The sequence below is a fragment of the Physeter macrocephalus genome, chromosome 19 (assembly GCF_002837175.3).
Source record: "Physeter macrocephalus isolate SW-GA chromosome 19, ASM283717v5, whole genome shotgun sequence".
NCBI classification, from domain to species: Eukaryota; Metazoa; Chordata; class Mammalia; order Artiodactyla; family Physeteridae; genus Physeter; species Physeter macrocephalus.
The window spans coordinates 81,663,966-81,688,554 of record NC_041232.1 but is presented as its reverse complement, the minus strand read 5'-3'; the positions used below and the strand labels follow the sequence as shown (position 1 = coordinate 81,688,554).

General features: G+C 35.7%; 1 long non-coding RNA gene across 2 annotated transcripts in view; it reads right to left on the bottom strand.

The window, feature by feature from the left end:
- LOC114484463 (uncharacterized) overlaps positions 1 to 24,183 on the bottom strand; it is a 574,102-nt gene extending 549,919 nt beyond the window's left edge. Inside the window, exon 1 of one of the 2 annotated variants that reach the window (XR_008616008.1) lies at positions 24,096 to 24,183. This is a non-coding gene — a long non-coding RNA (uncharacterized lncRNA). Of the gene's footprint in view, positions 1 to 20,849; positions 20,919 to 24,095 lie in introns of those variants that run through there. The other variant, XR_003677375.1, reaches the window with a different exon arrangement.
- Between the last annotated feature and the right edge of the window lie 406 nt (positions 24,184 to 24,589).

Genomic DNA, 24,589 nt, shown 5'->3' with positions numbered 1-24,589 from the left:
TCAATCGTTATTGATGTTGTATTGGACATTACCAACACGCTATGTTAGCCTCCAAGTACGCTAACTGGCAAGCTATTCCACAAGTCACAAAACAGAAGGGCTCACCCATCACATTAAGATGCTTAAATCACACACAGTGAAAACAGGAAGAAAAGTATGGGCCAGGTTAACACACTCGGTAGAGAATGCAAGCCGGGTAGCAGAACCACACCACTGAATTCCTGGGTCATGTAATGTTCCTGCATGCAAATGTTCTGTTCTTTCTACCACATCTGCCTCCTCTACTGAAGATGTGGTTATGAAGACCAGAGCTGGGGTTTGAGTAAGAGGGCTCAGCAGATGGAAAGTCCGGGAACCAACACACCCTTGCTCTTTTGGAAAGTATAGCTACCATTATGCCAGGGCACAGCTGTAGCTTGAAGAGGAGCTCCTGATAAGTTTCTTGTGCAGAAGGCAGGTGGAGCCAGGAGACAGTCATTGCTTCTCTTATGCTTAGTGGGTGGTCAATTTAAGATTTCATGAAGGCTGAGGGCTTCGCATGCATCACGTTCATTTGTTTACCTTGAATATTAGCTACCTCTGGGTCCTTCCACCTCCGATCTGCATTCAGCATATAGATTTATTTTGTCCTATCTAACATGCCTTATAAGTAATTAACTTCCTTTTAAACAGAATTCATAATATAAGTTTATATTTCACATACTACTTACATATTCAGTATATATACCTGCCATAGCTTATGAGGTTCAACTACGTTTACAATCGATTCGTCATCCATATTTAACGTAAATAATGAAGCTTTTATTTTTTAGTAGTTTTCACACCACATATTTTCTCTTTCCTTATAAATTCACAATTGTACGTTCTTAATTAAGGTAGCAAAAATACATTACAACTTAATACTGGTAAAATATTCAGGCATGTGACATGTCATGGGAAGAGATTGATATTTAAAAAGGAAAACTTTAGATTTCCATGAAATGACATTTCATAGACAACCGCTTACTGTAAATTTTTAATACCCCACATACTCTGATACAATGCCTCTCAAAGATATAGCTTGAATTCATGATGCTGAGAACCCCCAGGGTTGCTAGTAGTTTACTCAATGGTAACTTCTGAATAATACTGTCAGAGAGTTCCTCCAAATTTCTGAAGAACATGAAGAATGAGTAGAAATGGAGAATGATGTTTTTCTTTACTAAAATGATTTTTCAACAAACCTTTTCCATTGCTATGAGAATAAGTATCTTAATTCAGAAAAGTTGAAGTAATTAAGATGTTTCTAGAAGTTCTTATTCAAAACAATAATCACCCATTGCAGTTGTGTGTAAAAGTCTACTTTGTGCCATTATTTTGCTTTCTGAATAACCATTATTTCTTTATAAAATAAAAACACATCCCTTGAAAGTCTTAAAATTCTAATAATTTATTAATTTGTTTATTATAAGAACCCCAAAGTGAAATAGTCAAGTACTTTGAGTCAAAGGATGTCACTTCATTAGAGAAAGAAATGTAGTAAAGTATAAACAATCCATGGTGCTCACATTGATATCATTTACTGTAAAAGGTTTTGGCCTAATTAATAAAAATTTCAAGATAACAAATTTAAAAACAGTATCATAACATATCCAAAATATATTTATCTAGTGGGATTAGCTAATAGTTATTTTTTACTATGACTTTGTTGATTCCAAATAAAGTAGGAATTTTTTGCCTGTGTTTTTCAACAACTATTTCATCAAATTGAAAATAAATTGAAGATCCTGCAGTTAAAACTGTTAGAACGAAGCATAGAAAAAAAAGCTTTTTGACACCGGTCTTGGCAATGACTTTTTTGATTTGGGATATGACACCAAAAGCACAGGCAACAAGAGCAAAAAATAGACAAGTGGGAGTATGTCAAACTAAAAAGTTTCTTCACAGCAAAGGAAACTATCAACAAAAAGGCAACAAAAGGAATGGGAGAAAATTTGCAAACCATATATGTGATGCAGAATTAATATCCAAAATATATAAGGAACTCATACAATTTAATACCAAAAATAACACAATTTTTAAAAATGGGTAAAGGGCTTGAAAAGATATTTCTCAAAATACAAAATGATCAACAGGTATATGAAAAACGCTCAATATTATTAATCAGGGAAATGCAAATCAAAACCAAAATGAAATATCCCCTCACACTTAAGATGGCTATTATCAAAGAGACCAAAGGGAGCAAGTATTAGAAAGGATGTGGAAAAAAGGGAAGACTTGTGCACTGTTGGTGGGAATGAAAATTGGTACAGCTACTACAGAAAGCATGGTGGAGGTTTCTCAAAAAATTAAAAATAGAATTACTTTATGATCCAACTTCCCATTTATGGGTTTATATCCAAAGGGAATGAAAACAGTATTTCAAAGAGATTTGCACTCCCATGTTCATTGCAGTATCATTCACAATAGCCAAGATATGGAAGTGACTTAAGTTTCCATAAACAGATAAATGAGTAAAAAATACGTCGTGTACATGAACACACACACACACACAACAGTGCAATATTATTTAGTCATGAAAAAGAAAGAAATCCTGATATTTGCAACAATGTGCATAAGCTTAGAGGACATTACGCTCAATGAAATAAGCCAGAGACAGAAAGACAAATACCGCGTCATCTCACATGTGGCATTTGCAATAGTCAAAGACATTGAAGCAGAGTAGAATGGTGTTTTCCAGGCTGGGGGTTGAGCGCAATAGGGAGATGTTGGTTAAACAGCAGAAAGTTTCAGTTATGCTGGATGGTACAGCAGGTGACTGTAGTTAATACTTCACGGTATGCTTGAAATTTACAGAGGGCAGATCTAAAGTGTCCTCACCACAAAAGAAAAAGAAAAAGGTAACTGTGTAGTGATGGATGTGTTATTCAGCTTGGCTGTGGTGATCGTTTCACTATGTAAACATTTATCAAAACATCAAATTGTACACCTTACATATATACAATTTTTGTCAATTATAGCTGAATTAAGCTATTTTTTAGAAAAGAAAAATAAATCTGAGATGCATTAAGTGGAAGAAGCAATTTCTGGCCAATATCTAAAATGTTATCCTTTTTTCATTAAAATAAAAAACCAAGTGTCCTATTGTATGTGTTTATCAGTACCCATAGAACTGTACCTTAGGAAAAGCGAGTTTTACTGTGCAGAGGCAAAAAAGTGAATTAAAAACATTATGTGACCTCCTAAAGGTAAATTCTACAAACTTAAAAAAATAATCTATCAAAGCTGTGTCAAATACAGTAATACAAAAAAAAAAGAGCATTTGGTTTAAGTAATTTTGTCCCTGCCATAAATAATCATATTGATAATGGTTCATTGGGGGGTCAGAGATGATTTACAGTATGAAGAAATCTGGAAGAGTCCTCAAGGAGAAAGCCCAGGGGCAGCCCAGTGAGGCCAATGAGGTGTGACAACTGTAGATTGTGGACATGTCATCATAAAATCAAAATGACAAGGGGGAGACGAGCAATAAATGCAAACTGATAGTCATGCTGCCCCAAAGCCCTGTGGACATCAAGTACTGATAGGGCAAAGGTGAAAGTTCACAGGTCATCACCATCATTAACCTTACCGGTCAGTCTTTAACCCCAGTCCCAAGAAAGTCTAGAAACCAAGATTTAGGCAGGAAAAGGAAAGGACTGTGAACAATCCTCCCAAGGTCACATGCAACATATCAGACAGCAGTAAAGCCATATAAGCCCTTCTTCTATGACCTAGGATCAATTGTCAGTACTGTATACTCTTAATAAACACTATCCAAGGTGGGTGTGCGGTGAGGCGAACTTCATCTTAAAGTCACCATGTTACCTAGAAAGTGTAAAATAAAGCATGAAAGTGTAAGTTTTCCAGTTCACATTTCAAAATTTATGTTTCAAAGTGGTAAGGTGTAATCTCATCCTGTAACATGCAAGTGTTGAAGATGGAAAAAATATCACACACACACGCCTATTTAAAGAACTTATTAATATTGCATCTAGTGTTAGCAAAGAAGTAGGCCCGGCACAGGTGAATGCAAAGATGAGTACAGCCCTCAGAGTTTCTTCTAATCCCACAGCTAAAGTAGAAACACCCATGGGACATCCATAAGGACATGAGAACACGCTGTCTGGATGTAGCTCTAACATCAGTGTTCTCGGCCTCCCATTTCCAAGACTGAGCATTGATGTTTTAGACATTTTCTAAGTGAAAGGCTCATCCCAAAAGTCAGGTCTGCTAAGAGTCCTAGGAGGTGAGTCAAGAAGCTGAAAGTTGTGGACTAAGAATAAAGTTAATTTCAACTAAAAGTTTGGTTATAGGGACTTACTCCACCAGGGATATGGGCAAAACAGCAGGACAGAGAGCGCATATCCAGGCACCTAAAGATTTCCTTAAGTTATGAATGTCTTGAAAATAATTTCTACCAAAAACCTAAAAAACAACTTTCTGATATGCTAGAGACTCAACAGCAAATACTCTAAATCATGGACGTGGTAGGTGCTATTTTGATGGTGAGACAAAGGAACATCTCAACATAATCCTAAATTTGTTCTAAAGAAATACTGGGCTGGCCAAAAAGTTCGCTCAGATTTTCCCATGCCATCTTGCGGAAAACCCGAACGAACTTTTTGGCCAATCCAATAGAAATCACCAGGAGTAGAGTTAGAGAGGAATACCAGAAGTAATGAAGTGACTTCCTTATAATACAGTGCACTCTCCTATAATCTGAATCAATTAAGAGCTCAAGTGGAAATTGGAGGCTTTGTGGCCAGCAGGGAAATGTGGGAAAATGTCTTGCTGATCCAACCAATGCATCTCATCCAGATGACATTAATGCGTTGATACAGAGGGGAGGATATTGTGTTTCATTTTGGTCTGGTTTTCCTCCAGATCTCCTGTGATAAGACTGAAATGTAAAAGCTTGTCGGCAGTAGTAGAGATCAACTGTCTGTCCGCTGTTTTCTTTCAGAGTTGAGTAAAAAAAAAAGAAAGGTTTACGAACAGTAACACATATACAACTAGTCTAAGCACCACATACACAAAAGGTAAACTCTACATTCTGACATACAGCTGTCTAAGGCTTTAATTTCTTCAAGAACAACGTTAAGAATACAGATGTTTACCACCAATTTACAGTTATCTGCCTGTTCGGGTAAAGGACTTCAGTTTCCTTAGGAGAATATGAAGCAAGACATAGACTAGGTACACAGTCTTGGAAGCCACTTCTAATTCATGCAAGAAGAAAATGCCTCCTTTTCCACTATTTCAATTGAAGAGAATTTGTTCTGAAGTAATGATGCAGTCGTTAGACTTAATTCTTTCATGCTGCAGAATACCAAATCTTCCATCTACCAGCCATCAGGCCTCATATCCTATTTAATACAACTTGCATTATCCGGTCTCGAAATTTCCTAGTCAAATGGTATCAAAACCTAACATAAGAAAATTTTCTAGAGTGAAAGTCAAGTAGCAACCACATGAGAACTGATTTCTGCCTACAACAAGGCAAAGCCAGTACAACAGAGGAGATACCTGAATCCAACTAGCAGGGCAGAGAAACCTTCCAAAGTGATTTAGTGAGTCAGGATGAAAAGCTATATATCAAATGTTACTCTTCATCTAATTACATCTTTTACCTAATTTGTTTTGCCATTTGGTGCAAAAAATAATTTTACATACATTTGGAATTTTTTCTTCTATTATTTATTTTAAAAGAATTTTATTATTATATGCAAATAGATATTAAGCTCAAAGACTCGAGGGAAAAAAATGGTCCTCTAACAGCAGAAAAAAATCAGCGGTATGTTCCCACAGAATCTTTTAGCTCAGGAAAAAGGCAAATCAATATAAATCTGATATGCATACCTAGGGATATGGTACATAATCCATAATAATTTTGATTTGGGAAAACACATAGATCATACCACATTCTGTCTTAAGGGAGGCCCGCATACCACAAAAAAAAAAAAAAAAAAAAAAAAAAGAATACAGATGTTTACCACCAATTTACAGTTATCTGCCTTTTCGGGTAAAGGACTTCAGTTTCCTTAGGAGAATATGAAGCAAGACATAGACTAGGTACACAGTCTTGGAAGCCACTTCTAATTCATGCAAGAAGAAAATGCCTCCTTTTCCACTATTTCAATTGAAGAGAATTTGTTCTGAAGTAATGATGCAGTCGTTAGACTTAATTCTTTCATGCTGCAGAATACCAAATCTTCCATCTACCAGCCATCAGGCCTCATATCCTATTTAATACAACTTGCATTATCCGGTCTCGAAATTTCCTAGTCAAATGGTATCAAAACCTAACATAAGAAAATTTTCTAGAGTGAAAGTCAAGTAGCAACCACATGAGAACTGATTTCTGCCTACAACAAGGCAAAGCCAGTACAACAGAGGAGATACCTGAATCCAACTAGCAGGGCAGAGAAACCTTCCAAAGTGATTTAGTGAGTCAGGATGAAAAGCTATATATCAAATGTTACTCTTCATCTAATTACATCTTTTACCTAATTTGTTTTGCCATTTGGTGCAAAAAATAATTTTACATACATTTGGAATTTTTTCTTCTATTATTTATTTTAAAAGAATTTTATTATTATATGCAAATAGATATTAAGCTCAAAGACTCGAGGGAAAAAAATGGTCCTCTAACAGCAGAAAAAAATCAGCGGTATGTTCCCACAGAATCTTTTAGCTCAGGAAAAAGGCAAATCAATATAAATCTGATATGCATACCTAGGGATATGGTACATAATCCATAATAATTTTGATTTGGGAAAACACATAGATCATACCACATTCTGTCTTAAAATAACTAGCTTCTTGTGATGAAAATTTCTTCATGTTCTATGAATCACTAGGATGATTAACTCAGTCTTTGATGGGAAGACAGCTGTTTGAATCCATCGCTGATTATCCCTGCTTTACCAGGGGTCATAATTAGACTATAAAGTACATCAGGGGTTCCTAACTGTGAGCTCAGGACGTCACTGGAATTCATAGTTAGGATGGACCTTTGAAATCAGTCCTGGTGTTATCCCCTTATCTGGGGGGAGACTAAGAAAGAAATTGATTTTGCCTCTTTCCCAGGGAACTTGGTCCAGAAAGAAGCTCTGAGGAAACTAGAGAGCCCTAAAGCAGGCCCGTTTTCAGAATAAACATTGGGAAAGATAAAGTGGGGTGACAATATGGGGACAGATCAGGCGCTGCCCCAAGCAAGCGCAGGGGACAGACATTCAGTTAACACTCCTCTCTGGGAAACAGAAAGGCCCTAGATTATAACTGTTTCCCATGACACAACTATTTCACTTTAGGTGTCAAAATCTTAGCGAGAGTCATTGAATTATATTCGAAATTTACCATTTCTTAGCTTGACACTTGGAATCATTACTTGAATCCAGATTTTAGTCGCATGTCTTTCTTTGCATACTATTTAAAGTCAAAGCCTTCTATACGAACTCCATCCACAAGGGAGGGGGCAAGATTTCATCAGTGAAATATGTGTAAGTTTTATTGAGGTTCTCCCAGGTAACGTGTTGCATAATATTAAGCATAATGCTGAAGTTATTAGGTCTTAGAAAACAGCATAATTAACTATGTTTAAATAGGAGACAAGTGAGAATTTATAAACTAAGATAAAATATGCATTATGCAATTAAGGTATGTAACATTCTTTTCTGTCAACAAAAGCAAACAGCTTTTTTTCACAGTGCTAATGTCATTTTGAAAGTACCATGTTTCTCAAGGGCCATCAATAAAGGCACTGCATCCATCTTTGTCAATTTCTTGGAGGAGTCATTAGCGAAATGTCACCTTCTGAGCTCCTCCCACCTCGAGGACAGAAAGTTTTCACTTTAAAACAGCAACAATAAAAGCAACACCTGATGATGCCATCATGCCTTAGAATTTTGCAACTAGAAACATTGTACAGTTAGAAGAAAATCTCAAATGACAACAGGATCCTTGTTGTAATTACCATTAATCAGTTATTATTATCACAAAGTTTACCTGTTTTCTTCCCCCACTTAAACCTATCTCTGAAATATTAAACCACAAGACATGTAACTTAGAGGAAAATTGTCATTAGAGTGAGATAATGCCACATTACTTTTTAAACTTTCCCTATTTAGGGATCGTTTGGTCACTGACTAAAATCTGGAATCTGGGAAGTGAAAAAAGATATTGCAATCATATCATTCCCCATAATTCTAAACAGCTGGAGCGTGAAGATCAGGAGCGGGTGTTACTTTGTCCGAGGCAACCTTAGAAAAGCCCAGATGTCTGGATTTTCAAACACGTTGTTGGCTGAATCACATTACCTGCCAAAGTTAATGTTAAAGAGACTATTCCATGTAACGGAGAGCAGAGCTGATGCCTGACTCACTTCCAAATACAGGATGCCAAGAGTATAACAATTATAGATAATAATCAAATTTAATTCTCACATTTCAAAAATCTGTACTTTCAAAATATTTAACAATGTTGCCAAATTCCAAATATTTGTTTTTGAAAAAGGTATAAAACGTAGAAGAGCAAAGCTGAATCTGCTCATATCCCTGATGAAAATTTATTTGTATTAAATGTTTTCCTAGTCCCTTGTAAACACCAAGTTATGACATAGCTAATTAGGAGCCCTATCACCTGTCTATTGCTTGCATGTCTCTAGGAAATTCAGAACACATAGCAGCAACCACTTAGCTCAGTTAGCAAGGTCCAGCCATGAGTTCTTCAAGGATGTCTCGAGTCCTACCAGGTGACAGGAACCTTGGACACAGATAATAGTCCTCAAGACTATTATAATCTCATTGGAGGAGACAGGCATGAAAACAAAATGATAAATGCTATGATGGATGTAAGAACTGTATTTTCTAATTGTGTAATCTAGTCTCCCTTTGAATTCTATTCCTTTCCTATTTCTACTTTAACAAATCACTGCAAATTTAGCAGCCTAAAACAACATGAGTTCATTCTCTTACAGTCTTGAGGTCATAAATCTGAAATCAGTTTCACCAGGTTAAAATCAAAGTATCTTCTAAGCTGGCTCTTAACAGAGGCTCTCGGGAAAATTCTGCTGCCATGCCTTTCCCAGCTTCTAGAGGCTACCGATACCCTGTTGGCTCACGGCCTCTTCCTCCATACTGAAAGCCAGCTGAGTAATCATTTCCCTCCTCTCTGGGTTCTGCTTTCCTCCTTACATCTTCTGCATCTGCTCCTCCTACCTCCCTCCTCTAAGGATCCTTGGGATTACGTTGGTCTGATCCAGATAACCCAAGATAATCTTCTCATCGAAACCTTAATCACCTTTGCAAAATCCCTTTTTCCATGTGAAGCAACACATTCATAGATTTCAAGGATTAGGACACAGACATCTTGTGGGAAGGAGTGCATTATTCAGCCTACCACGTATACTATGGACAATTTCTATCGTATCAAAATTCATGCAGTTTCAATAATCTTTTGGAATTTTACAAAGCCATATTTTTTTATATGCCAGTCCTGTGCCTTTTATGTAGCAGAATAAATTATGCTAGTTAGATATGGATGCAAAATTTCTGGAAAAACTTGATATATTTCACTACATATAATGGACTGTACAAACTGATAACAGCATACCTGGGGTTTAAAAGACCCATATTAGCTTTTTTTAATTAAACCAATAAGTTAGCTGATTCTGTTTCTATATTCCTTCTGGCTTTGAAGAGCAATTGCAGATTATTTGATTTCCAATTGCAATTTTTTTAAAGTGTGTGTGCATAGATATATTTATATATCTTTTCCATCAAGAATATCTTTTGATGGAAGTATATGTAAAGATACATTTTATATATATTTACATCTATATATATATAACATATTTATTTGTGCTTGGGCTGAAATGTTTAGTTTTAACTGGCTTACAAGATTCAAAATTACTGTACCGATGAGATTCAGGGTTATGAGTTTACAGTTTCTATAATTCCTTTATTATTAAGGGTGAGTAATGCAATTCTCTTGATAGTATAAATTAATGAAATACTATAGAACTCTAATTGATGGCTTTCTCAAATTTCTTCATAAACCATTATTACTATCTGTCTGTGGAGGCTTGTAAACTTTGGGAGTTCCATGCCATCTTCACATCTTGCGACAGATGTTCTGAAATCATTTCCAATTACATGTCCAAATTTGTGAGTCTAAGGTAGACTGCAAAGAAAGAATGGAAATCAAAATTCCAACCTGTCTTACTTTTAGCAGGTGTCTCAGTTTGGAAGAAGGATTCTTGAGGACTTTTTTAGCCATCCCCCTACCCTACCCCACTGGATGCCAGCTTGTATCACATGAGCATCTTCTTTTATCAGAAAGAGAAAAGAGTTAATATATGTGGTGTACCAACTACCACAAGGCACTGAATTAGGCATTCTGCACATTTATTCACTTAACAAATACTGTATTCATTTGTGAAAAATTGTATGCAAGTTGCTAAGGATACAGAGTGAAGTAAAATACCTTTCCTTAGAAAAATTAAGGTCTAACGAGAAAGGACAATTCACCTGTGACTGCATTACAGTACAGTTCCTGGCTCACCAAAACTTAGTATCTAAATCCAACTTTAAAGAAGCCAATTTTTTCTTGGGAACTGAATTTTGAACAAGGAGGAATTAGCTAAATGACACAACAGAGAAAAAGGCATTCTAGGAAGAGGATACAGCACAGATAAAGCAAGGTTGGTGGAAAAGCATGACAGGACACAGCAGCTGAAGGAATAAAGGATCGTTCCACAGCTGGAGATAGGGAATTTTAGGGAGGCAAGAGTTGGGCAATAACTGATCTTGTTCTAAATTGAGAATTATGAGTTTTGTCCTGTGAGCTAAAGATTTGTAGCACAGCACTCGCATGATCCAATTTATACGTTACAAGGATACACGTGGCACCAGTGTGGGGGACATGTTATTTGATCATCAGCTCTGTTCTGACTTCTCCAGACTCCGAGCTGTCCCTGCAAGCCAAAGAGCTTCCTGGGATCTACTGTCAGTTGGGTTCCACCAGTGGGTGGTCCCCAAAACGGAAGAGAGGAAGGAGATTAAGGTCAGTATCTTCATTCTTCTGACTCCTTGTCTGATTGTCTCAGATTAGATGCCTCCTTCATTCAAAGTCAGGGCTCCTATAGGAGGCTGTCTCCAGGTGGTATGGCCTGGCCGCTCTGGACTGGTGCCGGGATACAGCACTATCTGTTGGTTTCCATACACTCTGCCTGCAGCTGCTTCAATGGTCCCCTAATTAAACTCCGCTGCAATTCTCCAACATGAATGGACCACCTTTTATTCTACCCAAATCCTCACCGATGCCATTTTTATCCTCATAACACAGCGAGGTTAAAATCATTTTCCAACTTTTCACAGGGGAAGAAACTTAAATTCTGAGAACCTAGGGATCAATGTTCTTCTCTACCTAGAAAACCGGCTTTTATCCACCCCCAACCCAGCCCGTGCACTGGCACAAGCTCCTTAGTCACTAGGGGAAGGCTGGCAGGTCCTGGGGCTTGAATCTGAAAGACCCTGCCCCAGTAGTTTGTGCATTCTCACCCTTTACCATGGTAACATGGTGGACTTGCAGAAAATAGGATGCGATTTTCCATGCATTTTGTCTTGCTTCAAAAGAACCACTGAAAAACCCAAAAAACCCCATTGAATCAGCCATTACCTCCTTATCTCCAGAATGAATGAATCTTCAGTTGTACCCTTGCCAAAGCAAGATTGTCTGTGATAATCACTCCAATTTTCCAAGACCTATGTTTTATATACTATAGTTTTATATTAAAACATACTACTGTATTTTTGGTATATAGTACATAAATTTCTTCTGTAACTATTATTCCTCCAAAGGAATGGTCAACTGCACTGAAGGAAAAGAATATAACTTTCTCTCAGTTTTAATCTATGAATTTCAACACAGTATAGGAAGTATTTAACAAACGCTAAAAATATGAACAAGCCCAATGACACTGTTTAACCAAAATTCATACGGTGAGGTTTTATTTTTTTCACCAAAAAGTTTAAGACAATTAGCGTTCTACATAATGATTTATTCTTATAATACCATCATATGGAATAGGGCATTGATACCTTACTAAAGGAACAGAGGTAAAATGCCAAAACTTTTGTTTTACCAGCTTATGTATTAAGATACTAATACTACTGTCCTTTTTTTTTTTCCAGGGCCTAATATGCTCCTTCCTAACACAGCTCATTCTTTCCCTATATTTGTCTTCTAGTCTGAACTATTGATAAATCACTGATAAAGTCTTCAAAAACATGATGTGTCAAAGTCACTGGCATATACTAAAAACCGACACAATGACACCTAGTGGTAACAAGAAAATGCATTCGCTTGAAACCAAGTAAATTCAACAAATGTGCATAGAAAACTGAGACTACTCAAGGATTTCCAGCTTAAACACTAAAGCACATGCATTTGATGTATGAGTATGTATGTCCTTCACTTCTGTGACTTACAGTCTAGAAGGTACAAGTCGAATTAATTCCAAGGTGATCTGTCTTCTTACAAATCCTTTGTTTGCTGACAGAATACACTTGAAAGTTAAATATAAACAAGTAGACAAGACATGCTACAGAAAGATTAATCTAATTTGAGTTAATGAAATATTATTTAATAGGTCATTCGGTGTTGATTTATAACTCCAGCAAAATTTCAGAGGTTCTACACATTTTTCTTTTTTTTTTTAATTCATAGCTAACACAGAGCTAAATGAAGTGCTGCACAACTTTTCCCTGTAATATTTACAAATAAACCAATACCCATCTTTCCCCATTCCTCAGAGAATTTAAAATGACAACAGGGGACTTCCCTGGTGGTGCACTGGTTCAGAATCTGCCTGCCAACACAGAGGACATGGGTTCTAGCCCTGGTCCGGGAAGATCCCACATGCCGCGGAGCAACTAAGCTCGTGCGCCACAACTACTGAGCCTGCGCTCTAGCGCCCGCGAACCACAACTACTGAGCCCGTGTGCCTAGAGCCCGTGGTCCGCAACAAGAGAAGCCACCACAGTGAGAAGCCCGCGCACTGCAATGACGAGTAGCCCCCGCTCGCCGCAACTAGAGAGAGCCCACATGGAGCAACGAAGACCCAACGCCGCCAAAAATAAATAAATAAATAAATTTATAAAATGATAACAGATTTGAATGCCAAAGTCTTCAGGATAATAATTTAGATGGTGTCTGTTGTTTAAATTATCAGAGTGCCATCATAAAAAGGACTTTGTTTCATTTCCTACCTGCCATATGGAAATGTAAAAGTATATTATAATAGCTGTTAAGGACGACCCTAAAATGTGATTCTGCCTTCTGTCCCAGAAGGAATTTGGTTCAAGGCACATGTAATATCTACCTTACTGAACTCTAAAGAAAGAATATAAGTACAAGAGCAACTCTCAATTTTATCACATAGTCGTCATAGCAAATAGAGAAGACGTCCCTGCCTTTTGCTATAACATATTATTGAAACGCAAAGCATGGATTCAACTTGAAAACTGCCTGACCATCTGAGCTTCAGATTCCTCACCGGTAATACTAGAGTGTGTGCCTAGATTATGTTTAGAGTTTCTGTTACTATGATGACACACTGTTATGGCTGTCAAACCCACAGCTAACAAGAGGTACCTGATTTGCTCCACAATTATAAAGTTTCCGAAAGTAATTCTTTTCACTTTGTAAGGCTATTGTGTCCATTAATCACATTTTCTCCTCCAGATATGTAAATTCCCCAGAAATTAAAAATCCTGTTGACGATTCCAGAAAACACCAAAATAAATTCATTAAATTTAAATATGCAACCCTAAAGCACTGAAACTGATTTCTGTAAGACTCTCTATATAGAAAAAATTATTTCATTCACTTCTGAATTGTTTTTGTGAATGACATCACACGACAGTTAATTATGCCACAAAAGGCTTTATTGCCTACACTGATTTATTTAGGGGAAGGGAGAGAAAAACACAAGAAAACCTTCAGTACCTTTGATTTCTTTAAGAGTGAGCTGTGAACCCCACTGCGTAACATTTACAGTCTGATTAATAATATACCTCTATTAAGTTTCTGGCTTCCCGTGGGAATTATAATATATATTAAACATGACCTAACTTCCTGTTTCTCCATTATTATTAAGATCATCTTGGAGGTGGGGGGGAAGCCATTTCTGCATTCTAACACATGCGCCGTAGGAAGAAGGTATAAACACGTTCTCCGGGAAGGGCAATCAGTTCCCTAATTATCTAATAAAAGCAGGGGTTCCTCCTTGAGTTCGTATCGTTCTCGCCCTCGATCAACAGCAATATCACAGAACCTGGACCAAAATATGTGCCAGTTTCATTTTGGAGCAGAAAGACCTTGGAAGGAATTATGAAAACCTCCACATACTGCCATAACATGATACCCTTAGATCAAGAGTTTGCACTTTGTTTTTTATAAGCTCACATCTCAGTATAAATATAAGCAACCTTCCATATTTCATTATAATTCAAATATAAATATTTACAAGAATGAAATTTGATTTTCTCAATTATATTAAACCCCAAAGAATAAATCCAGTCTACACATATTCATGGGTTTCAAACAAGGTATCTGTTTCAATTTAATGAACATTAATATCTGCTTAAATGTATGAACACAAAACATACAAATATGTATGAATTTCAAAGCATGATGTTAAAAGGCTCTATTTCATTGAGCTGTTAAGGACAATATAAATAAGATGAACAAGGCCAGAGTATATTACATGTGGACTAAAATGCCCAAATGTGAATATCTTTCTAATAAGTTCAAACGGGAACTAGTTTATTACTTGTAATACAGTTGCTGACAAACCTATTTACCTTACAGTAATGTTAATGAACAATACTTTGGACTATATACTATTCAATCCAGATTTTTTTCCTATATACTTTCAAAATTTTTCTTTGAAACACATACCATTATGTCCATTTTCCAGCTAGCTCAAGCAAGACTACACTATATCAATTGGAAATCAGTCACTTTTTCATTTTGTTTAACTGGAAGTACAGTAACATTTACTCAATATATTTGATCCATCTGTATTCCTCATGAACCTTTGTCTGCATCTACACAGACTTCTTATAAACTACTGCTAGGAATCTGAGTTTATTGAATAAGCTATACAAAGTGTGTGACATTAGAACTATTGTAGGAAAAGGATAGAAAAAATAAACTAAATTAAAAAGTGTAGAATGAATAAGTAATTACTGTTTTACTCTACATTTGAACCCAAAACAATTTGAGAATGTTTGAGTTACATAAAGAAACTACTTATTTTACAAAAGCCTAATAAATTATTTGACGTTAACACAACCGTGACACAGTCATTGGTGGCTTTGCTATCCAAACAGGAGATACAGACGCTCTAACTTTAGTTTCCAGAAATGACTGAAACCCACTCAACTGTAAATTAATCCCAACCACAGAGTATGATGATTACAAATATCCTCCCATTCATTCCTGGTCTGAAAGTTTCTAATCCATGTAACCACGCCAGGAATCCTACTGTGCTGCTCCCACTGACGAGCTATTGGCTCAAGACAGCACTCTCCGGGAATAGGTATTACGTGTAGCGTGAGAATCATCTCACACAGAGTTATTTAGAAGAGCTACTGGCGATTAATTCATGACTATAAAGCAATTTTCAGCTATTCTACATTCCTCCTAGGGAATGCAGCCAGAGGCAATTTTACCTTTCAAAGAGTCTTACATAAAGCCTGAAGGATTCTGAACATAGTATTTTTCTAACAGTTTTATTCCCTCTAAACATCTGTAATGACTGGTTGTTTTACACTTCTAAAATGCAAAATATCATACCATCAAAACTTTCTCCCGGTTTCATAAGGGCAGAAGGTTTCCAGAAACTGAGGTTGTTAAAAATCATGTGAGATAATTTTTAGTTAAATATTAAGAGCTAACTTTATTGAAACTAAAATAACACCGCGCTATGCAAGTTCGGCTTTTGCACTTTTTTTTGATGTCTGTCTCTCTGTTGATGCTTCCTTATTATAACTTATTCTCTGTTGAAAAAGCCTGAAGAGAAGAATGCTATAGCAGAAGCCAGGTTGAACTGCATGCTCTATAACTTGTAAGACTTGGATATCAAATATCCTGAAGCTAGTAATTTTTAAGCAACGACCTCTGCGTATTTTTTTTCATTAGCAGTATGCCTCAAGATTGCCTGCTTTAAAACTTTTTATAAGTCCACCTGAAGTAGAAATACACTAAAAAAGATAAATAACCTTGCATAGATCATTCAGTAAGGCTTCCTATATTTCATTAAAAAAAAAAAAGAAAATGAAAACACTCATCACTTGACAATAATAGAGGTGAAATTGGGGCAAAAAATTTAAAAATAGCTGAATTTATCTGCAGGATATGTATCCTATGCAACATATTTGGCTTAATAATAAATTTATATTTCTATGTGGATACAGGGATGTCTGAGATTTTCAGGATTCAGAAAAGATATTAAGAATGTAAAAAGAGAGACTGAGAATTTAAAGTCCAGTTTCTGCAGAGCAGAGATTCTGCATAACTTCTTTCTGTTTCTACTAAAGGTATTTCTATTAATAGTAGACTTGAAATGTATAGAGATTTGAATAAGGACCGAGAAGCAAGTTTATAACTTGCAAAAATAAACATTTCTTAGATATTACTTTTGCATTAAGGGATGATGGTATTGCCCACATGTCAAACTGGGAAAAGGGAGAAAAACAACACTAATACTCATTGAAGATCTATTCCATAGCAGACTGTTTTAGGTAGTTCAATACACATGATCACATATTGTTCTCCCTCATTTCTTTGCCCCCCCTGGAAACAGAGGACTTTCTCAGGTGGATTCTCAGAACGCTTCTCAAAATTTGCCAGAATATTCTATCCCTCTCCTAAGTATGGCCCTTTTTGCTTAAGCAAACCATCCCCTTTATTTCTAGGCTCTAACACTGCAGCCTACCTTGTAGGAAAAGGACTAAGCAGAGGGGGAGATAATGTCAACAACAACAAAAATACTCTAACTTGAGTAAGCATCAATACCTTCGAATTGTGGAAATAGTTAAGGCACAGAAACGTACATATCTTCCCACCAACGCATCAGCAAGACTGATGGCTTTCACAGCCGACTTGTGGTAAAACTGCCACGTGAACGAGATGTGGTGGGCGTGGGTTGAGGGAGTCCTAGGCATGATTCTAGACTCACTTTTTCATAAACACACACTTCTCAATATACAGCTTGCCGCTGGTTGATTTGGAGTGTGGAAATAGTTGTTTTCACAATTTTACCTCGTTTAACACTTATCTGGGGGGAGTGAAGATTCACTCACTTCTTCATACAATCATAAACAGAGGTTCAACTTTTTATCTTTGCTATACACTTTTTCTGGCCATTAAATAATCAAAATCCATAAAGAAAGCTTTTTTCCCCCGAAGTTTAGGTACTCAGTAAGTTATCAAATAATGTTTATAATCTGTAAAGCATTTACCTTGTCAAAACAGTACTTTATAAACAGAATAAGCATAATAAACTAATGATTTAATGGCTGTGTAAAAGAGTAATCAGTGGCTTATTTACACAATAAGATTATTCATGCAGTTTATTTTTACTGAGTATTTATGCACATTTGATGAATATGAATCCATAAGGCCAAAGCCAGAAATTGCCCTGAATTATCTGTATCGGTGGTCTACAAACTTCTTTGTTTACACGTTATCAAAAAAATTCTATTATAATATTCTCCATTATACAATTTGGTTGTCTCTAAAAATCCTTCCTAAATTTAAATAGCTGAAATGAACAGAATTTCAATTTTATTTCAACTATTAAACTTTTTAAATAAAAATTATAAATCCTTTCTATATGTATCCAATGGAGTTATAAATACTCACATATAAAACATTTTATGGACAAAATCTTTCATAATTTGAAATTGTCCATCATTTCTTTTTCTCCTTGAACTCTTAATTCCCCACTACTTACTCCTGAGAATTTTATCCTGATATACATATATATATATATCTCCTATGCTTATTTGTAGCAGATAATATCTCTAACAAAATTTTGGATTTTGCATCTCTTATTGCACTCTTTCCCTAACCACCTATAAATACAATCAATGTCTTGAGTGAAAAAATTGTAATTTTATGTAATTATTACAATATTATTACAGTAATTATACAATATTGTATATAATTACAATTATATAATTTATCAAAACTAAATATGAAAAATAACTATTAAACAAGCAAAATCTTATTAAAATTGTATGTGTCAATAGATGGCTGAGGCTTTTTAAAATTTGTTTGATATATTTTTGCAAAGCATTTAAGACTCCCTTAGTGAACACAATTTATAACTAAAGCCAGGTACAGTTAAGCATCAATTCTACTAATTCTTATGTAAATAGATGTAAGCATTAAGGTAACTTTTTTATAGAAATTAAGACATAAAGGGCTTTATTATAAGAAAATATACAATATTTTTATTCCTTCTCAGTTAAAGGTCAAAAATTACATTACAACTCATTACAATTTTTTTTCTATTTTGATCTTGTACTAGATAGCTGTTAGGTGCTTGTAAAATTATTGAAAATAAAGAATTTCTTAGGATTTACTCATAAAAGTACTTAGTGCCCAGTCATTAAACTCATTCTCAATACTGAGAACAGTGGTTTCCATTACAATTGCTTTGGCATTGTTAGAATAAGGCACCAGAGGGAGTTTCAGGATATGCTAGAAGGATGGTTTTCTTTTGTAGGCTGGGTGAAAAGTAACGGCAAAATGAGAGATGGAAAACTAAAACTAACGTGATGACTTGACTAAGGGACTCAGCTCAGAAATATCAGTTTAGAGAACAAGTGTGTATGAAGTTTTAGGCTCTTGAAATTAATTCTCCCAACTACTAATTCCCAGGTCACTGTGTCATGTACACTCGGTGATAAGGGTAACTCAGTTTTAAGATCACTGATCTACATCAAGCTCTAATTGTAAATCAATTAAACATGCCTAACCTGAAGCTCCATGTGAAGGATGGATGAGCATATACCATCCAATATATGGTGGATCTAAAAATTGTAGGCTTAATTCATTAGCATAAAGTAAACATGATTCTATGTCAGGTGATTTGCAAACTCCAATACCCAATTTCAGTGCATGTGAAATCATTGTGACTAAGATGATCCACTGAGATGCTGCTAAGACTCCTCTTCCTCTCAAATCCTGAAGAATGTATTTTTACTATACATCAGTTCTTCTTGAAAACTAAAATAAAATTTAGAGCAGGGATCCTTTCTTTACACATGTTAAACAATACAGGGCAAGCAGAAACATCTAGGTTATTTTGTTCCAGGACATACTTGCTCCCAGAAAAAAGAATGTGAGCCAAGTAAAATAGCTAACTTACTAAGATTAACAACTCATTTACCAATACTTGCCTTCCAAAACTTCCGCTAAGTGAGACTAGTCAGACAAAGAAAGGCAAACATTGCATGATCGCTTATTAGTGGAATCTAACAAACTCAAACTCGTAAAAACAGAGTAAAATTGTGGTTTCCAAGGGCTGGGGTGTGGGTAGGGAGGGGGTAACAGGAGAGATGATGTTTAGAGGTACAAATTTACAGCTAATAGGTGGAGATGATGTATAATATAGTGAATACAGACAAAAATGTATAATATTATAATCAAACTTGCTAAGAAACTAGATCTTAATTACCCCTACCACAAAAAAGAAATGGTAATGATGTGACACGACAGAGGTGGCACTATCACTACAATGGTAATAGTATTTCAATACATACATGTATCAAATCAGCATGTTGTATACTTTAATTTATAAAATGTTACATGGCAAATATATTTCAACTGAAAAATAAAAATTAAAAACCTGTATACCTGTTCACTCTGTATACCCATCATGAGCCTTGATGAAAAGGACCAAATCAGAAGGAGCTGTTAATCCTAGTATAACATTAATCTCTCAGACCTTTACATACACATCTCTCAATTAAAGCAATATAAGCCAACCTTGAATTACTGGAAAAAGTCCAGATGGGGGGCCTGAATTCAGCTGAGAACTTTTAGAAATCCACCAGAAACATAACATCTTGGAGGAGGAGATAGATTTCGAGCTAGACATTAGGATCCGGACAATGAATGTATGAATTAAATACACACCTTCCATCTAAGACCCAAGAGTAAGATCCAGAAAACTGGAACCTCTGCCTGTCACATTTTACCCTCAAAGTTCTCATCTTTATCTACCCAATTACACTCACTCAACTTTGCTGGTCTAATACAGTAAGTCCCCTACATACAAACAAGTTCCATTCTGAGAGCGCATTCGTAAGTCCAATTGGTTTGTAAGTTCAACAAAGTTAGCCTAGGTACCCAACTAACACAATTGGCTATATAGTACTGTACTGTAATAGGTTTGTAATACTTTTCACACAAATAATACATAAAACACACACACACACAATAAAACATTTTTAATCTTACAGTACAGTACCTTGAAAAGTACAGTAGTACCAGCTACATCACCACTGCTTTTACACTTGCTTCTGGACACCCGGGGCTTGAAATAAAGATACTGTACTCTATACAGTACTGGACAGTAAAGTACACAAAAGCACAACCACTTGTAGAGGTTGCAGGCACGTAACAATGTACGCCAACATGTGAACTCACGTTCGCATGTTTGAAAGTTCGCAACTTAAAGGTTCGTATGTAAAGGACTTACTGTACGCTGCACTGTCTTAGGCACTTGGAACTATAAAATTACTGACCTTTTGTATTTTACTTTCTTCTTTTTTACTGGCTCTAGTTCTGAGAGCTCCTGCTTCTGTTATGGGATCTGTTCCCTTGGTTTAATTTGGGCAATTACATCTACCTCGCTACAGACTTAAAATAGTCATCAAGTCATTCCTTTAATATTCACGTAGCCGTACTCAACTGTATGCTCTCTGGAGTCTTAAATGCTGCCCAGCAGCCACTGTACCATCAAATGATCTGACAAATAATGTTCCATTTATAGAAAAACAAAATCTGACCCTTGTAAAGACTGGAACAACTACAATCAAAAACTCTGCATGCAACCACGACACAGTAGACAGTGACGAATATCTGGATTGAGCATGTTCCCCAACAATAACATTCTGTCCTCCAGCTGAGGCTGAAGAATGCAAAATTGGAGGGCTAAAAACGGAAACCAACAAATTTCCCTGCTCCTTTGTTAAGTAATACTGGAATCATATGAGCTTTTCGTCTCTAAGTAAAATAGTATTGAGAATGAGTAGAAATAATTTGCCTATTTACTCTAAGAAATATTTGCTTCTGGAAAATAATACTATGAGTGAAACAAAAGAGCTGACCAGTCGACATGAACTCTTTGCTCATCCACATTTGTGTCAAAAACCTTGCCTTCCTCTGCCCACTGATCTAAAGCTATTCCAGAATTCTCCCCAATCCAATCCTTCCCCCTGCCTTAAAATCACTCCATTCAGGTTCTAAAACTGTCTTAATATCCTCCCTTGAATTCCTCCTATGAGACTGCCAACACCATATTCCCTCTACACTGAATTAAGTCTAACAAACTTACATTTGCCTAAGAGTTTTTCATTAAAAAACAAAACTTATTTTTTAAATCAATGGTTGGCAGTACGTACTGATACTAATGCTTTTTTATGTATAGAAGTGTAATTTACTTTGATATCATTATTCAACTATTCATATGATTTATTTTTATTTCCCAGATTTTGAATGTTATTAGCAGGGCTTATACCTCATGTGGCTGTTTATACTACACATAGCACTAGCTCTTAAGCATCTAATAGTCTGAGCAAATAATTATTCAATAAATAAATGCATAGACAAATATGATTAAGGCTTTTTAATATATAATTATTAAATTCCCACTGTGTAAATGTCCAAATTGTATACACACAAATACATGTACGTGCATACAGTTAATATACATTAAGTATTAATTAGTAAATACAACATAATACCTAATACTGAAATATATTTTTACATGTGTTTGTAAATATACCCACATGTAACTTTGAGACCACATATACCCTATTTGTAAGACAGCATATATTTTCCAATTTGTACTTTTGTTTTCTACCATTGTATTGATAGGTATTACATACAAAAGAGTATTCATTCAAATAAACATCTGAAAAAATCTAGGCACCCGCAGTCTCACAAGACATCATTTTAATACCAAACTTACATAAAAGTAAACTTATGTATAAAAATGAGACAGCAAAATCATAATTAGTGCTTTACTCCAAAGCTTGAGTATGTGATATTAGCCACTGACAGTGAAAATGCTATTGATAACTTGTCTGATCCCTCAAAATAAAACCTGAGATAGTGTACATTCACAATTATCTTTCAAATATAAACATGTTTTCTTTTCACTATTTACCCCCATGCTCAAAGCTATAAATCATCATTTCCTTTATAGCTTCTTGTGATGCTCTGTGCTATGAGACTGGTATAACAAGCCAATGACCCACATTTATATGCCCAGATTTAAGCTGGAATTTTGTTTGTTGTTCTGCACCTGTTTCAAGCCAGTTAACTTTTTGCCCTGAAAAAATAAAATATTCAATTTAAGATATTCGTGGGAAAAATATCAGTTGAAGCCATACGAAATTCCTGAGAGTTCTAAATATTCCGGGACCATATTTCATAATCTCTAAGCTATGAACACAAATTAAGATATAGCAGCTTGGTAGAGGCAACATGCAACCCTTATTCACATCTGTCAGCTAATGGAAAACTAAAATGCTACAGCTGCCAGGGTAAACATTAATCACTCAAAAAAGGAAAATTATATTAATCTCTTGTGCATGATATGCTTACATGTGAGTGCTATTTATGCACCGTATGCTACACTTTTGCTAAAATAACCCTGCCCTTGATAAGCCATAGGGAAGTTTTGTGATTGGAAACAAATCATGCATTTAAGTGAGCTAAAGCATCAGCATACATTACAGATAAGAAAAGCCAGGTTTAATATTGAATGCAGAGAATCAAACATAATTGGAAATCAAAACTGTGGCTGTCCTTAAACAGGATAATAGAAAGGAACAAATATAAAACCTAGTTTTCTCAAATAACTAACCTTTATTTTTCACTACAAACCATATGAAGTCCATTTTTGGAAATTCCATTTTTGGATATTCCAATTTTGGATATTGGATCCAAAATATCCAATTTTGGATATTTTTGGATATTCCAGTTTTGGATATTCCAATTTCTTTTTCAAAAGGCATAATTGGGGTACAGATTGCTTAATTTTAATTTCAGCTTGAAATCCTGAATTACAATCTGTTTAGACAATCTTTTCAAACAAAAGTAAACAAGATCTGGTATCTTATAAATAGCATAGGCACTGCTTCTTGTTGTGACATGATTGGCAGCTGTTCCTCAAAGCACAACACAAAGAGGAAGCTGGTCTATCAGCGCAGCCCTCTGTGAATCTTCTAAGTCAATGCTATCTAGGTCCCAGATCATCTTTTCCTGCCCCTGCAGACCTAAACACAACCAGCTGCCAAGGCCCCATAAACTCTATGAGAGCAATGTTAGAAGTGCTTCTATTATGTGGGCTTCAGCATTTGGAACCAAAGTCTACTATTTCTTCTGATGGATTCAAAGTACCAGAAGCTAATTTATTTTTTTCCTTCTCAACACTGAAACACATGGGGGAGGGGATGAGTTCTAGTTAACAAAGAATGATCTCATGATTGTCAACTCATTCTCCTACAACCTAAGAAATAAATTGCAAAGAATAAAAGCAATGATAAGACACAGTGTAAAGGTCATAAATCAAGAAGAAATTTTAATGAACAGCTGATGCAGAGTGGTAAGGAAGGATTAAGATAGGTAAAAATACTTGCATAGTGGAAGCAAATGGAGGTTGTACTGACGGAGCATTTGGCTTGAAAATGACAGAAAATGGGGGTGAAATTTGGGACTGAAAACATGATAAATTGAAAGTCCTATATGTGGGTTTTTAATACCTTCCAATATCATACTTCCATCTCAACAAGCAGCAAGAGAACCCAGGTTTCTAAGTCCAAGTTAAAAAGTTCAGTGAAGGACTCTTCTTTGGAGAGTCTGAAAGCTATTAGAGAAAAAAAATGCTTTAGACATTTTGTTATCTTCCTGAGTGATGATTGGTTTTTATCTGATTACCCTAAAATACAGTAGGAGATGCATCAAGCCCTCCATGACCATATGCTCCTAATTCCCAATGAGCTCTTTTGTACCTCTGTCTTAAAAGAAACAAGGACCACGGACCTCATTGGAAATGACAAATATAAACAAAAATGACCTCTGAAAACGATATAAATTCTTAATTATGAAATATCCCCAATTAGATTCCTCAGAGGCATGTACCATTACAACACAGGCAGAAAACAAGATAAATGCTTTTAAAAAACAAGTAGAGGATAATACTGCTTAGAAAGCAAAATAATATTAAAATTTAAAAGTCAATGAAAGGTTTGGAAGA